Below are 16596 nucleotides of genomic sequence, written 5' to 3'. Positions count from 1 at the left end.
ATTAAAAAGTAGAATTGCCATATAAAGGTTATTCTTTACATATACAGTGAGCTCTTACAAAAAATTGAAACAATGTAATGGATGAATTTATTCCACTCTCTGTCAAGGGAAGAACTGATTAACAGGACTATAAAAAAAAAAAAAAAAAAAAAAAAAAAAGCTAAGTGGGAAATTAGAATTGTAGCTGTACTTCCTGCAAAAACATCTCAGAGCATTTCTGAGTTCCTTTTTTTAATGGCATGAGGGATATTTTCAAAAATGTAACCAATCTAGAATAAAAAGAATAAAACCAAAAATGCTTTAAAGAACAATTTTCACAGAGACACTTTCATGCATCTCTCATTAAGACATCTACCATGTACTAAAATATGACATTGAATTTTGTTACATTTTACAGCATAACCAATCATGTTTTTTCTGAATTAAATGGATCTACATGGCAAAAATAGCCAAGCAAAAAGATAATAAGCACTCAAGAGAGCGAACACTTCAAAAGCTAGAGACAAAATTGTCTCATAAAAGTCCAATCACATGTGACAGGTGCAAATGGCTTTCTATCATCAACCTAGAGTTTGATTTCAAAATGTATTTATGGCCATCCAGATATGCAATTGTAAGGTTGAAACTTTTAATCACATGTTTGAGCTGGGATTTTTACTCCACAAAATGCAGTGACCAGTTTCAATTAACATTCAGTTTAGGCATTTCATCTTAGTCCCACAAGGTTTTCAAAGCTCCTTTAACCGGCAGACAAACAAACAAACAAACAAGAGCACATATACAAATGTTGAATCCTAAGAATAAGAATTGTCAGCATTTTTCAAATTTAAAACTTAAATTAAATATTTCATTTGAAGTGTGCATTTGGGGAATGGTTTATAGCTCTTTCTGATTAGAATATCGAAAAACTCTTACTCTTTCCCACTCTTTCTAATTAATATATTCTCTCACTTGAGACTTTAAGGACTTTGGCTTCATTTCAAAGAAAAGAATGAATGTGCCCTTGAAAACCTTAAATCAAATTCTGTTGAAAGAGGAAGCCAGAAAGGCAAGTTCAAAAGAAGGGGGAATTCAGGAAATTTGGTAACTTTTCAAAATATTCAAAGGAAGCATTAAGGTTTGTAATGAAATCAAACAAATGATCCAGAGTAAACATATTTTATGTATTAGCTTTACCTCCAGAAGGCTTAATATATTTGATTCTGTTTAGCTAAAACTCTGCTCAAGATCACAGCATTTTCATTGTGTAGGAAAACCATGGAAGCCTTCCCTAAATTAGGTATTGAAATCTGAACATAGTTAATAAAAAAAGAAAAAAAAAATCAGTTTTGAAAATATTAGCTTCTGCTTCTCTAGCTCTTTACTTCTGTTCTATAGTTAAAACTTGAGATTCTAGTTTCTGTCAGAAAAACCCTTCCTCCAGTCCTTGGTTGAATGAGGAAGCAAGTATGCCATGACATTTCCATAAATGTGTGGTGAGCTGCATGAGACAACCAAAGGATCTGCAGGGAGAAGAGGGTTGTGTTACAGGTATGGAAAGGCTTCCTAAGTTTTACCTATGTCTTTACTGTGCCAGTTGAGGAACAGGATTTTCTCTAGTTAAAGAGGAAAAGGGTGATTTGAAAATTATCATGTATTTGGTAAGATTTTTATGACATCTATAACTAAGAGACCTCTCATTTTATTTTGTTTCTATAGAGAACAATAATCCATCTCACCATGTCTACTTGGCTATAAAACAGACCCAACCAACCAAACAAAAAGTTACAAGCAATATTTTGAAGACCTATATTCTGCTGGTAATTCTGCCATCAGATAATTGCAAATTATTCTAATGACTCCTTACTTACTACCTTAGAAATACCAGTAGAAGCACTGTACTGAAGCAGGATGGTTATTTTCAGTTCAGTATGATGGGTTTGGTGGCAAAAGCTCCACATATTGCAAAGAATATTCTAGAAAACAGAATTAGATAGTCACCTCACTCTAAATCAAAGGGTAGAGAAATTTTATTCTACAAAGCTAAGCTTTAGAGTCCCTTGTTGGCATTGATATAGAATGTACAGTGATGCATATGACAATAAAAGGGAAAATTAAATTGCAGTTCCACAGATCTTTCATTAACCATAAAGGAAGGAAACATGAAGTGATTTTCCCCACTTTAAGCTGGTGCAGCCTTATCTTGAGTACTGTGTGTAGTTTTGGACACAACAATATAAGAAAGATATAAAGCTATTGGAGAGAGTCCAAAGGAGGGCTACAAAGGTGGTGAAGGGTCTGGAGGGATGGCTGAGGTCACTTGGTCTGTTCAGACTGGAGGAGACTCAGGGGGAGACCTCATTGCCGTCTACAACTTTCTCATGAGGGGAAGAGGAGGGGTGGGCACTGATCTCTTCTCTGTGGTGACCAATGAGTGAATGGCCTAAAGTTGTGCCATGTGGTTGAATACTAGAAAAAGATTCTGCACCAAGAGGGAACTTGAACAAGGCACTGAATAGGATCCCCAGGGAAGTGGTCATGGCACCAAGCCTGACAAGAGCATGGACAACTTTGTCAGGCACATGGTGTGATTCTTGGTGCTGTCTTATGCAGAGAAAGGAGCTGAACTTCGATGATCTCTGTGGGACTCTTCCAACTTGGAATAATCTATGATTCTTTGAAATATTTGTGTGTTCTGATGCATTTTTGTGTACCCTCATGCTTGATATCACTAATTTGAGTGCAGCATTTTTCTATTTCTTTATCAAAATCATCTGTGTTATAGAAAAGTTAACACCTTTACAGTTCACTGACATGCAGATTAGCATGCATATGTGCAATTTGTGCTATTGCATATGGAAAATGAAATGAGTATTTACAAACACCTGAGCTGACCCCAGAGACAATGGACTACAACACTGTTAAAAGAAATTTGCCACCACACGCTTAAAAGCTTTTGATGGATCATCTGCAAAATGCATGGGTAAGTCTTTAAAATTCTTTGGCTAAAAACAGCACTTGACCATACTTGGAACCCCACAGAGATCTGGATGTACAGATTACCCTGATGTCTCAAGTGATGCATTTTGAAATGTATGTACCTTTCCTTCTATGGCAAGAGAAGTTTATATACCTCATGGTGACTCTGAGTTCCCAACTACCAGCAAAGAACACAAAATCCCCTACCTGCTTCTAACCTGAGTGTTATGCCGTAATTCTAGCATGTTCCCATGGGTCATTCCTGAACTACATGGAGAGATCATGGTAGCTCCTGCTGCTGGGAAAGCAGTTGAATGTATCTGGAACAGTATCTCTAGCACATGTACATTTTTCATTAAAGGTACATATATGATGGAGATGGCAACACCTCTAAGGGGAAGGAACAGCCAGAATCAAATTATTCCAGACTCTTGAGGAAATTTAGCTTACCTATGAAACAGGATCCAACAAGACCAAAGAAACAAAGTCCTTAAGAACATAGACAAACCTGTCACAAAATTGTCCTAAAGCTACCGCAGAGACAAGATTATCACAAGTAGTTCTTAGCTAACAATTGCAAAGTATTATGACCAGCTTAGCCCACTTTATACAACTCCAGGTTGAGTAGTTTGAAGGAAAAGCCATAAATATTTCATTGTTTCTTGTTTCTCAGTCCACATTTCTTCTACTGAGTTGTCTCTGAAAGACTTATGAATGACAGTTTCTATTACATCAAAAGTGTTTTATCTTAAGAGGAAAATTATTGATTAGGCTGAAGATGTATGGAGCGGTATTTACATCATATTTAGCAATCCATGTGACATCCAGTTTCAAAATAGCATTGGTGGGCTTATTACAAATGTATAAATAACTGAAGGTCAGCCTCTTTTTTTAGATTTTCCCCTAGGTAAGAAATGTCACATTTACATTCTAATAGCTGTATTAGACAGTCAAGCAATTGTAAGGAGTGAATCCCATTTGTAATTTATTGGGTATTTTCAAATCCTTTTCTGAAAAAGAAGGCAACATCACTGAAATATTTGGCATAAGGGACACAAAAAAAGTGAAAAAAAAATCCTTGGAACAAGAAAACACATCCAAGAAATACTCTCTGTTTGTACTGACGGGTTTTTGGTTGGTTGGTTTCCCAATTGGTTGGTGTTGAGGGCTATTTTTTTACTATATTAATATTAACACCAACTAAGCTGTGTCTTAAAAGAGGTAAGCACAGAATACAAAACAAGCAAGCAAACAAAACCAAACAAAACAGCCCTGCAAACTGTTATTTCAGAGAAACAACTAGAGTATAAAAGTTTCATGTATAACTTTAAATTGCTTTCTCCTTCACACTCTTTTGCAGCTGATGTGTGTTAGTATTCTGCAGGTTGGTAACTTTAACATCACACAATATATCCAGCTAATGAGATTGCAAGAACATTGTGCTCCTCCATCATTTTCTTATCAGTGACAGTCGGTCCATTAGAAGCTGTAACCCTGAGAAGTGAACTCCAGTCTCAAACTTTTTGCATTCTGAAATGGTTTTCCCTAGGCTGTTAATAGATAAGATGGATGCAACATTTTGTGACAGTTCAAGACACTCGGCCTCCAAGAACTGTTCTGAAACCAACAACAGATCCATTATCTCCTTTTAGGAAAGGTTTTTTTATCCAGTGCAATTAAGTCAAGGCTTTCAACACAGTTCCTCACAGCCTCCTGCTGGAGAAACTGAGGCATTGTGGTCGAGACAAGGGGTCTCTGTGGCGAATGGGGTGAGAGAATGGTGGCAAATGCCCCTTTTCAATCTGGCAACCTGTCACAAGTGAGGTCCCCCAAGGATTGATATTGGCCCTTTTAACATGTTCATAAGTGACCTGCAAGATGGGATCAAGTGTATCCAAGCAAAGAATGAACTGGTGGAGAGGATGACTGGCCTGGTGGAGCAGACAGCTTTGTCTTGATGTCAAGGAAAAAAAGAGAGTCGATGAGCTTTGGAAGAAGAGGCAAGCAATTCAGTAGGACTACAAGGATGTTGTGAGGTTATGAAGGGGAAAACTAGAAGAGCCAAAACACAGCTAAGAACTTAATCTGGCTACTGTCATTAAGGATAACAAGAATTGTTACTACAAATGCATCAGCAACAAAAGGAGGGCTAAGGAGAATCTCCGCACTTAATTGAATGCAGGGGGAAATATAGTGCCAAAGGATCAAGAAAAGGCAGAAGTACTTAATGGCTGCTTTGCCTCAGTCTTTAATAGTAAGACCAGTGGTTCGCAGGGTATCCAGTTTCCCAAGCTGAAAGACAGAGATAGGGAGCAGAATGGAACCCTCCATATCCAAGGGGAAATGATCTGTGACCAAGCAGTCCCACACAAATCTATGGGGCCACATGGGAGCCACCCAAAGTTATTCTAAAGTTTGTTGATGGATACTTTGGGAGGGAAAGCCACCCTACACAAAGACTTGGATAGGCTGGAAGAGTGAGCAAACAAGAACCTTAGGAAGTTCAGCAAGGACAAGTGCACCTAGGAAAACATCATCCAGGACTGCTGCACAGACTGGGTCTACCCAGCTGGGGAGTGACTCTTTGGAAAGGGACCTAGGGGTCCTTGTGGCCAACAAGCTCAATATGAGTGAACAGTGTGTTGCTACAGCAAATCATTCCAGTGGGATGCTCAGCTGCATCAACAAGGGCATCACCAGCAGAGGCAGAGAAGCCATTATCCAACTCTACTCAGCACTGGTCATGCTGCACCTGGAATAATGTGCTCACTTTTGGTCCCTGTTGGGCAAAAAAATAAGTGGCCAGATTGGAAAGGGTCCAGAGAAGGATCTCAAAGATGATCAAAGGACTGGGAAGCCTGACATGAGGAAAGGCTGAGAGAACTGGGTTTGTTCAGCCTTTAGAACAGAAGGCTTTAGGTAGACCATATCACTATGTGCCACTGTTTAAAGGGTGACTACAAACAAGATGGAGACTCCATTTTTACAAGGAGTCACATGGAACAGGCAAGGGGTAATGGGTTTCAGTTACACCTGGGGAGATTCCAATTAGACACAAGAGGACAATTTTTCACAGCGAGAACAATCAGCCACGGAAATAATCTCTCCAGAGAAATGGAGGATTCCCCAGTGTTGGACACTTCTAAGATTTGTCTGGGCAGGGTACAGGGTCATCTTGTCTAGACTGTGCTTTTTCCAAGAATGGTTGAACCAGATCATCCTTTAAGTCCCTTTCCAGCCTGGTATTCTATGACCCTGTGATTCTACGAAGAGCATTGTATGATGTTGCTGAGAGGTCTAGGCTCAGATTCCAAGATTTCATCTGCCCTCATAGATACAATGCCCTTGTCTTCTAAACTTTAATGAATTTCTTTTTAGTGAATTCAAAGGATTTAGAAGTATTTTCTTCATTCATATAATAATTTACAGGTAGTTGGAGCTACTGAATGAGACATTAATTCGTAAACTCAGAAAAATGGAATAATGGAATGCTCATTTTTAATACTGAAGGTTGTAGTACAGTCTCCACTAGAAAAAAAATACTAGGTAATTGAAAGCATGGGTCAGATTCTGGTCTCAAGGAGCTTACTGTGTGTGATACTTTGGATTTACCTCAGTGTACAGAAGCAGAAGTTTGCTTTATAACAAAGCATCTTCAACCAGACACTTTGCTATTGATAATGATGGAAATCTATGTGTATTTGCTGGATCTGAGAACATACTTATCCTGTAAAGAAGAACTAGATAAGAAATTATTCTCACCTCTGATCCAAAGGCAATTCCAGGAGGAATGGCTGTTCATACTGAGTGGCAGAACTAGTATTCGCTGTTGAGACAGATTTGTCTGGAGTTCAATGATTCCTGGCCAGCCTAGGTTCCTAACCTTAGCAGCAGCTAAGTAAGATGCTTGGAGTAACTAAGATTAGATCCACTTATCTTCCTGTTTCTCATTGAAGGTATCTTATATCCCTGCTAAATTAATTCTCAGCTGGAGCACTTCTGGATTGTTTGGTTCTGTGAGTAAGTGATACTTGTCAGGTCCTGAAAAATACATCCTCCCCTGGGAAAGAGGAAGTGGTCACTGAACAGCCTCTGTCACAGTGCCTTTTACACACTGAAGCACGTATAACAACCTGACTTTGGTAGACTTGCAATATATGGTAAGTCTGAGAGTGTTTTTTTAGGTAAATTTTTAATAGCTTAAGAGAAAAGGGGATCACAGATACAAATGAGTCTCTATGTTTAGTGTGAAAAGGTCTGAAGAGTTCATAGTCATCAGAAATTCTTGGATTACTTATGTTTATGAAGATTTAGTAAGATTCTCTATAACGACTAGGAAGAGCAATTTGTCTAGAGCCTGGCTTGTAAGCAGCATTATCATCAAGTAAAAATTATGTCATTCCTCCAACTCCTCCAACTCCAATTATTCCTAAGAAAAAGGAACATTACAAGCCTACAGTAAAACAAAGCTTCTGCTTTGATATTCGGAAGAACCAGGACTTTTATACTACACCTACAGGAAAAGTATGTAAAGTAACTTTTCTTACAATTAGCTAGGTATGGTTTGTTCATTTAAAAGTGAGTTTATTAGTGACTGCTGCAATAAAAAAAACCACCTTGAATATATGTGCTGCATCATTTAAACAACAACCAATCAAAATCTAATCCAAAAGAAGAATACAAGTCAACCTTATCATTAAACATGTAGGGAACTGACGTATACTGTCTGTCAGAGGGATATCAGGTAGAATTTCAACAAAATAGTAGCAAGCTCGCTTCACTTAAGCTTATTAAATTAAAAAGTAATGCATCTAGGAGAAAGTATCTAAGTCAGATGTAAGTAAGACTGAAGTCAGAGCTGGCAATTGCAATTTAGAAAAGAAAATGGTTTGGGTTGAAAGACACCTAGAAGATCATCTAGTTCCAAGCCCCTGCCACTGCAGGGACACCTTCCACTAGATAAGGTCACTCCAAGTTCCATCCAACCTGACCTTGAACAATTCCAGGAATGGGGCATCCACAGCTTCTTTGGGCCACTTTTGCCAGTATTTCACCACCCTCATGGTAAATCTACCCTGCTCCAGTTAAAAGTCATTCCACTTGTCTGATCACTACATGGTCTTATAAAAAGTCCCTCTCCAGATGCTGTAAGGTGTCCCTGTATCTTTTCTCCAGGCTGAACAGCCCCATCTTTCCTAGCCTGTCTTCATAGAACTGGTGCTCCAGCTCTATGACCATCTTCATGGACCTCCTCTGGACTTGCTCCAATAGGTCCACATCTTCCCTATGTTGGGTCTCCAGAGCTGGATGCAGTACTCCAGGTGGGGTCAGTCTAACAAGAGCAGAGTAGAGGAAGAGAACCACCTTCCTCTACCTGCTGGCCATGTTTCCTTTGATGAGGTCCAGGATACAGTTGGCTTTCTGAGCTGCAAGTGTACATGTTGAGCTCTCATTAATCAACATCCCAAGGTCTTTCTCCTCAGGGCTTCTCTCAATCCATTCTTCTTCCAGCCTGTATTTTTGCTTGATAGGGATAGGATTAACATTTACAAAATCATAAATTGATTTATAGATTGAAAATGTAACAGTAAAACCAAAGGACAATGGAAACTAATAGGAGATTGGGTTTAAACAAATGTTTAAATCTTATCTAACAATAAGCAATCTTCTGGAACTTGTTGCAGCAGTAAATTTTGGAGGAACATAGCATATGCAGGTTCAGCAATCATTTGAATGACTTCACGGACAACAGGCCCATGAATAGGTTGTAAGAGGCAAAGTCAGGTACGTGCCCTCTGATTTCTCGTCCAACAACTGAGGATAGTATTAATTGCGATGGGAGTGGGCTGTACACAGCCCTCAAACTTGTATGCTCTTTGTGGTGACAAGTACATACAGAGCATGCATACAGTAGTGATAACTTCTTTTGTCTCTTGTGGAGATTTGATATTGAGCTAAATGGATCCTTTGTCCAACCCAGTGAGATATCTTCTGGGGGTTCTTCTGGCATAAGAGAGCTGGGAGAGAATGGCTTCCAATATGGCATGGGAGTAAATTACAGACCTTCCTCAAGTTGATAAAGAAGTGAATTTTTAACTTGACAGTAAACAATATTCTGATTAACAGCTCTAGTAATATCTACTTCCCTTCTCCCCTCCATTTGCAAAAGATATTTTTTGCATTCTCCATGACATCTGAAAATTTGAAGAGGTATAATCAACAAACATGTGATATGTAACTATATTAATTGCACTGACAAACATAAGAACATTGTTCAGTAACAAGCAGAGAAGAAAAACTATTTCAACTTCAAAAGTTATCTAACAAGGTGAACAACTTTCAAGAGCATTTTAGAAATCCCTTGTACAGAAATAAACATAACACGGAGCTGACATTCAATAGATGTGAGTTTGAGAAATATATGTGCTAGCTAAAGTATTGGTTTTCATCTATAAGTCGATTTGCATTTACTATACTGTTGATGAGTGAAATGGTAACTTCTCTGGAAATGCCCATATGGGATGGGTAATAGCTTTTTCATTTTAAAGATAGAGAAAATATGTTAATAAATACATTTTTGAAAACCATTTGTACCTTTCAAAAGCAATTCACTTCAACAACAACTTATAAACTGCAAAACACAATCATTGATTAAAGCACTAAATACATTGTAAAGATATAATCTGTGTATCTTATGCTATAAGACTAACTTCCCTTACTTCCTGGTTCTTAGATCTATTCACAAATAATTCTCAATGCCATAAATGAATGAGATTCAACTGTGGTGAGAATATAAAGTAGCTTTGCACAAACAATTAGTCAAGATTTCCCATGTTTTCACCTAAGTTATCCCAGAGAAAACTCAGGAAACAGGCTGCTTCCTTCGTTCCTGTGGTGTTTTGAATGCATTCATTGGCACAGAAGAGTATAATTCAAGGTGTCTTGCAGAACATAATGAAAGAAAATAAAACTTTTTAGTCAAAGACTTTCCTTTAGCTATCCACAAGAATGGAACAGAAATCCAAACAAAACATTTGATTTAGAGCAAGTTTTGCCAGGCACTTGTGGAGGTGGTATATCAGGTCCCAGGATTAGGATCAGCCAGTGGGAACAAGCACCTGAGGAAAAAAGATAATAAAGGTGAACTTGCAGTGAAAAAGCTACAAGCAAAAAGTTCTAGGAAAGCTTAAGATAGGATTTATGATTTCTTTCTCTTCAGATAAGCAAGCACAGTTTAAATGTCATTGTAGCATGACTAATGTGAGTGTATGTGTTCTATGGTGATAGTGGTATCACCCACTTCAGGGGGTCTTGCTGAGATTTGAGTTGCTCTGAGGACAGCTATAAAATTGGGAAGTAAACATCGAACATTTTTCTACTGTCTTGATCCTTTTACACTGTGATGAGCACTTGTTTGTATAAGCAATTTGAGCACATCTAAGGAACTGCTTGGACAGAGTACTGAGTGATGATTGCATGGAACCAATAACTGATGCCAGGATAAGCCTCATTTTGACATAGCCTCCTTTTTGTTGGATTGCATCAGACTACTTTCATGGACTCCGTTTAGATTATTAGACTACAAATTGAACTCATCAGAGAGGCTCTTTACTATTGCTACAACTTTAAAACTCCAACCAAGTCTAATGCTAATAGTGTTGATGTAGTCTGACAAGAAAACAGTTTTTAAGTGGTGTTTATTAATGAAAGAAAAGTGAGGTTTTTAAACTTTATTCCTTTCCTCTTTATTTTGCCAGTGCTGTAATGTAATGAGTTTATATTTCAGAACTCAGACCCTGAATATACATAAACATTTTTTCATTATTCTCCGAGGTGAGTTAACCAAACATGCTTTGCATAGCTACCATAGAAAAATGTCAAAGTAATTGTTTTCAGTTGCGATCAACATGAGGTGGCACTCTGCTGCCCAACTCTTGTAACTAAAGCACTTACAAATTAACAATGTGATGATAAGGATATAAATAATATTATTGCCTTTAATATGATTATATGCAAACTAACATAGCTTTAAAACAGTTTGATGATATTTTGTATCATGGTGTCATCAGAAAAAAATGTATAAGCATTTTACTTAGTGTATGGGCAGTATGTCCACCAAAGTGGCAAGCAAAGAGGTGTGTGTTGGCATATAAAGGCACGTGTCTAATTAATGAAGAAGTGCAAGACAGAGAAAGATAAGTCTAAAGGAGTACAAATAGCATTCCTTGGATACACAAAAGGATGACTGACAAAACAAAGGAAACCGCAGAAACATGATTGGGATGGATTAGACTCCCCTTCTGAGGAGAGGAAGATGACATAAAACCATCAGACATAAGTACAGAAAAATCAAGAAGAAAGATGAGAAAATCCCTTTGGTTTTGGCCCTTGATCAATGAGTTCTCCAGCCTGATCACTTGGACATTAGTGACTGATAACACCAAGAAGGATGGCCACTGTTAGCAACTATAGATCATTGGCCCTATGTTATTGTATATTCAGAGATAATTCAGCACATGAGTATAAAGACTAATAGTGTTGCATGTGTAGCGATTAATAACTCACAAGTAAAACTTTAGCAAGAAATGTACCACTAATTCATTCAGTGAAGTTCAAAAATTGGCCTGGTTTGTCAGTCTTCTAAACAATTCCCTCACAATAATGTCTGACTACCTGACTGTTATCTTATCTGTCTACCGATCTGTGTATTCAATTGAAATATGCTGAATTTTTGAACCATCTCTTCCTTGTCTTAAAAATTCTTACTTGGTACTATTTTATTTTCATAGAAAGGAAAGGGAACATCAGTATCTCGAGTTGCACATGTTGGTATAAAAGGCCTGTTGCCTTGAAGTTGCCTGGTAGGCTTTCTGGTGGTGTCAAATAGATTTGATACAGGGTGCAATTCTTACCTTCCCTCCCTAGAACTGCAATTTGTTTCAGAAATACTTTAAATGCAATAAAGTCTGCCAGACTACAACTCAACAAGAGTGGTTCCAGTATTGCTTTCATTTTATTACCATTGGCAATGTTAGGCTAATTAGCTAATTAATATGGTAATAATATTAGAAAAAAACATCAGATGGGGATTAATTAGTCATACTAAATATCTCATATTTCATGAGTTATTTTATGGCCCAAGAGAAAAAGGAAATTAAATGAAGGCTTAAAACCCTACTTAGTAAGTAGTTCTGCTCCTTTCTTTTACAGCAACACATTAAATAGTATTTCTCCTATATGAAGAGTAGGAAAAAAGGAGTTACAACTATACATTTGTTGTTATTATATATGAATGTATACTAATAGAATAAAGTTATACATCTACATAAACCTGTTCTGCAGCAGTATTTAGCTGTGCCTGGTTATTCATCTCTCCACAAAATGGAGACAAAATAATTGACATTGATTATTTATCACTGAGGAAAACATTTTTAATGGGAAAAAAGATCATCATGTCGCTACTAATATTGAAAGTTATTTAAAGAGAATGTTATCACTGGGTGAACATACATTATAGAGCTTTATGAAATGCCTTTGGAAATTAAAATCAAAATAGAACATCAGAACTCTTTTATTTATCTCTGTGTGTTTAATGGTAATGAAATATGCAAGACCAAGCTTTGGATGATGAATTCTTTTATTCAGTAAACAGGGATAACACCATTTCCTCCTTCCTTCCTTACCTATAATACCTACTTGCATGAAGTAGAGAGAGGGGATGTGGTGTAAAATGGATTATGTTATTATCAAAAAACCCCTCAGCATTTTATGTTCCATTTGATTTTGTGATCTGCCTCACATGGAATGACAATATTTTGCCAGTTTCTTGTGAGACTATTGGAAATATCCAGTGGTGCTTCTCATTTTGCATGAGTTGAAATGCAAATCTTCCAGGGAAATACTCAGCAAATCACTTCAGCATTAAATAACAGTTAATAGGATATGAGCACATGAATCAGTTATTCAGTGCATACACACCACTGACCCTGATCTGTTTAGCTTTTTCTTTGTGTCAGGTCTTGATCCCTGACTTTCGTAATGATCTCTGTCGTCACTGAATTCATTGCAAGATCATAGTCTAGAACTGCCGAAATTGAATCAGGGTATTTGGGCCATCAAGTTTGTTATGTGCCATCAAAAAAGTAATGTTCAAGGCTTGAAGCCTTGAAACCACAGTGAAATAGAATTCATAAAAAGTAACACAGGATTAATTTGAATGAATTCCTAGTTTTATATTTAATTCATGGAAGTTTTTGTGCATTAAGAGGTGATGTGAGAGTATTAATTTCTGGAATCAAAATTCCAGTTGTCGTACCACAAAAAGTTGGAGGAAATCACTAGTAAAATTTAGATTAAGAACTTCATTTATGAAAATTTTAAAAGAATTTATAATAATTTTAGTTCTTAAATATCTTACTTTTAGATTTAAAGTCTAACATATCACTCTGCTAAGACAAGAAATGTAAAGGGCTATAGTCCAAACCCTTAGACCAAGCTGTGGTTCAGGAATGGTGATGACAAAGCCTAAAGCCAAGATTCCCAGATAATGCTCTCTTTCCAGTGAGGCCGACATGATACAGCTTTGTGTGTCAAGACTAAGTTCACTGGAAGTTAGGAGTAAATGGAAAGATTTTGGAATGACTGGAGTATTAAAATAATAAATTGCAGAGGCTTAGCATCCTGACAGCAAGAGAGAATATGTAGGATTGGCTATTGTTGGGGTCTCCTCCCCTGCCATGGAGCCCTGGGAGATGGGCCCTGGGGGGGAGACACAGGGTTTCCCTGCCCCTGGTCAGTCTCATTTCCCATTGGTTGGTTTGTGTTCCCCGGTGTGGCCAAGGACCCTCGGGTCCCGTGACTGGGGGGTTCCTGAGCAGAGCCTCGGCCATGTGGCTGGAGAAATAAACATCTCTGAAACATCTACCACGAATCTGTCCTTATATACTTCGTTTCCATGGGACTCCTGGTTTGAAATATGCTTGTTGCAGTAATCCCTGCTGTAACAGGCTATATCTACATTCCAGGTCTCAGTTTCTGTCAAAATATGTAAAAAACCTAGTTTTTCCATAAAAATCTCTAAAAATGTCACCATTATGCAGAATCAGTTTTTTCTGTGTTACACATATTAGCTGTAATTATGCTTCTGAGAAGCCAGTGAGTTGTCAGAGACATCCTAATATAAAACTTCATAATCAGTACTTCTTTTTCAGTCCAAGGAGAGAAACAGGGCAACTCCACAAAATTTGCCACAACAATGGCAAATTCCTCTAGATATCCAGCAGCAATATCTTGTCCTTCTAAATGGAAGCAGGAATGGGGAACAACTCTCTTCCCTTTGCACTTTTTGAGGCTTCTCCACTTGAAAAGCTGCACAGGGTGGAACAAGGTGCCTTGTAGGTGCCTACTGCCGTGCTTAGTTTTCTTACTGAGCAGGGCTCCTTTCAGCCTCTGCTGCTAATAAAGCCATAAGAAATTACAGAAGTTCTGTACTTCTGAAGGGGAAAAACTACAGTGCTAACAAAATTTTAAGTCACAAACTTAAAGAGGCACTGCTGTCTCTTGAGAAGTAAACTGGGAATAAAATTATTCTTACTAGCCTAGAGATCTCTTCCCCCCCAAAAACAACTGTTTTAAGTGAGAAGTTTGTTTGGAAAGCTCAAAAGCAAATTAATTCCTCTAATAACAGAGGGATTCTGGCAAGGCAAATGTTAACCTTTTTCACAGCATATATGTACATATTATATGATTCTTAAAATTCGCTTCAGATACCAGGAGTATCTCTGGAGAGTTTATTACACTTGATTATTCCACTTAAGTATTCATAAATATTTATGCACCAATTGATGTTCTCGATATAATCTTTCAGTGGTTGGTACAAATATGTCACTAAAAAGAACAGTGAGGGAATCTGCAATTAGCAATTAGTGATTCAAACATATCATATGAAAAGTTGAAAATCTCACTTGTATAAAAGAAGCTTCTGCATTAAACATATGGTTTAGTTCAGTTTTCAAATGCAAGTCACCACCAGAGAGCTAAGCCTGTTCTCTAAAGACTGAGCTATGAAGCTACAATAATATGTAAAGGCAAGAACATTCACCTGAATTGAATAACAAGAGCTTTGTTTACCCAAATAATATCCAAATTTTTCATGACTGATCCATTTGTTCTTTTCTTTTTCATCCTTTTCTCAGATACATTTACATTTCTCTTGACCAATATGACACTTACAGTCTTACATTCTTTATTATCCTTAATAAGGAATTCTATGTTCTTGGAGTATATTACTTCATACAAATGGCTGCCAATAAAATCTGTTTTCTTGATTTAGAATTTCATATGAGCTCACTTTTTGTTGTGGAGGTAGTAACCAGACTTTATTGTTCTGCTTTCTTTCATAGGAAGCTCATATGCAACATGTAAGTTAGGAACAAAGGATTAAACCAACATTTCTTTTTATGTGTCGTTTATGATCAAATACAACAGTGGTTTATGAAACACTAATCAGGCAGGCCGCATGTTACCACATTTTGTCTGAGTATGTGTAATCATTATTTTTAATTGGTTTCCTAAAATGAATGACTGGGTTTCTTTCATCCCCAAATTCATAGTATCTTAGGTTCCATTCATTGCAGTGGAAGCTTTGAATTAGTGTCAGATCTAAATACAAAAGAGATAGTGCCCACCTACCTCTCAATGATCTCCATGTGGAATTTCTTCCCTTATTCATTTTGCCCAGGCTTGTACTCATAACTAACCTACAGATTGCTCTCTGCTGTCACATCTTGAGGGAAGAGAAAAAACCCTCACTTACTCCATGATTGATCTCATTAACCCCAGCAGCTGCCCATGACGTCTTTCAACTTGGAAGCTCAGACATAAGAAGGCTGCCAGGGAAAATCTCTGTGGCTTAGTTGAGTGAAGTTCATCACCCTGCATATGCACTTTACACAATGAACGTCCCCCTTGTCTGTGACTTGTGCCTGACTAGATCTTAACCAAGTAGACCTTTTTTGCTATTATACTGCCAGAAATGTGCAGATCCACTTCAGTGCCAGCTTTACACACAGGCAAAATAAGAAGTAATTGATCAGAGCAAGCTGGCGGCCAGACACTGTGAAACAGGAGTTGCAAAAACATTAATGCCAGAGCCCTGAGAGAACATGCTGCTACTGTGGTGGCTCTTGTTCCTGAGGGAACTGCTGTGTGTCAGCTGCTGTCCACAGGGAGGCCTGATGCCCCTGGCAGCTCTCACTGTGGGCTTACTTTTTGTACCTAGAGCAACAAAAGCCTAAAGCTTTGGCAGGGCTGTCACCAACAGCACACCGCTCAATGTGTGGCTTTCAGAGTAATGAAATTCAGAGAAATAGTACAACAAACAGATTCTGAGCTTTTCTTTTTTTTTTTTTTTTTTTGTCCCCAAGAAAAGAGATATTGCAACTAAAAGATTACTCTGGACACTTTTGGAAAAGCCTTGCTACCGAATGGGTCAGCAGATGGCTGTAATAGGCCTAAGCCTTTTGTTCAGGCAATTGTACTCTGCAAGTTGGTAGCCAGCAAGCCCCCTTTTATTGACTATTTTCCTCTGTACCATGTAAACATCTCTACCTCCTATAATTTTTATTGCAAAGAAAAATG

The 16596-nt window shown here is 37.8% G+C and overlaps 1 long non-coding RNA gene across 2 annotated transcripts in view; it reads right to left on the bottom strand.

The window, feature by feature from the left end:
- LOC116447824 overlaps positions 1 to 15740 on the bottom strand; it is a 99567-nt gene extending 83827 nt beyond the window's left edge. For both annotated transcript variants that reach the window (XR_004241705.1, XR_004241702.1), the window contains exon 1: positions 15649 to 15740. This is a non-coding gene — a long non-coding RNA (uncharacterized LOC116447824). The remainder of the gene's footprint in view (positions 1 to 15648) is intronic.
- Positions 15741 to 16596: the final 856 nt, after the last annotated feature.

Source organism: Corvus moneduloides, chromosome 1 (assembly GCF_009650955.1).
Source record: "Corvus moneduloides isolate bCorMon1 chromosome 1, bCorMon1.pri, whole genome shotgun sequence".
NCBI classification, from domain to species: Eukaryota; Metazoa; Chordata; class Aves; order Passeriformes; family Corvidae; genus Corvus; species Corvus moneduloides.
Note: the sequence above shows the minus strand (reverse complement) of the source record. Positions and strands in the feature narration are given on the sequence as shown.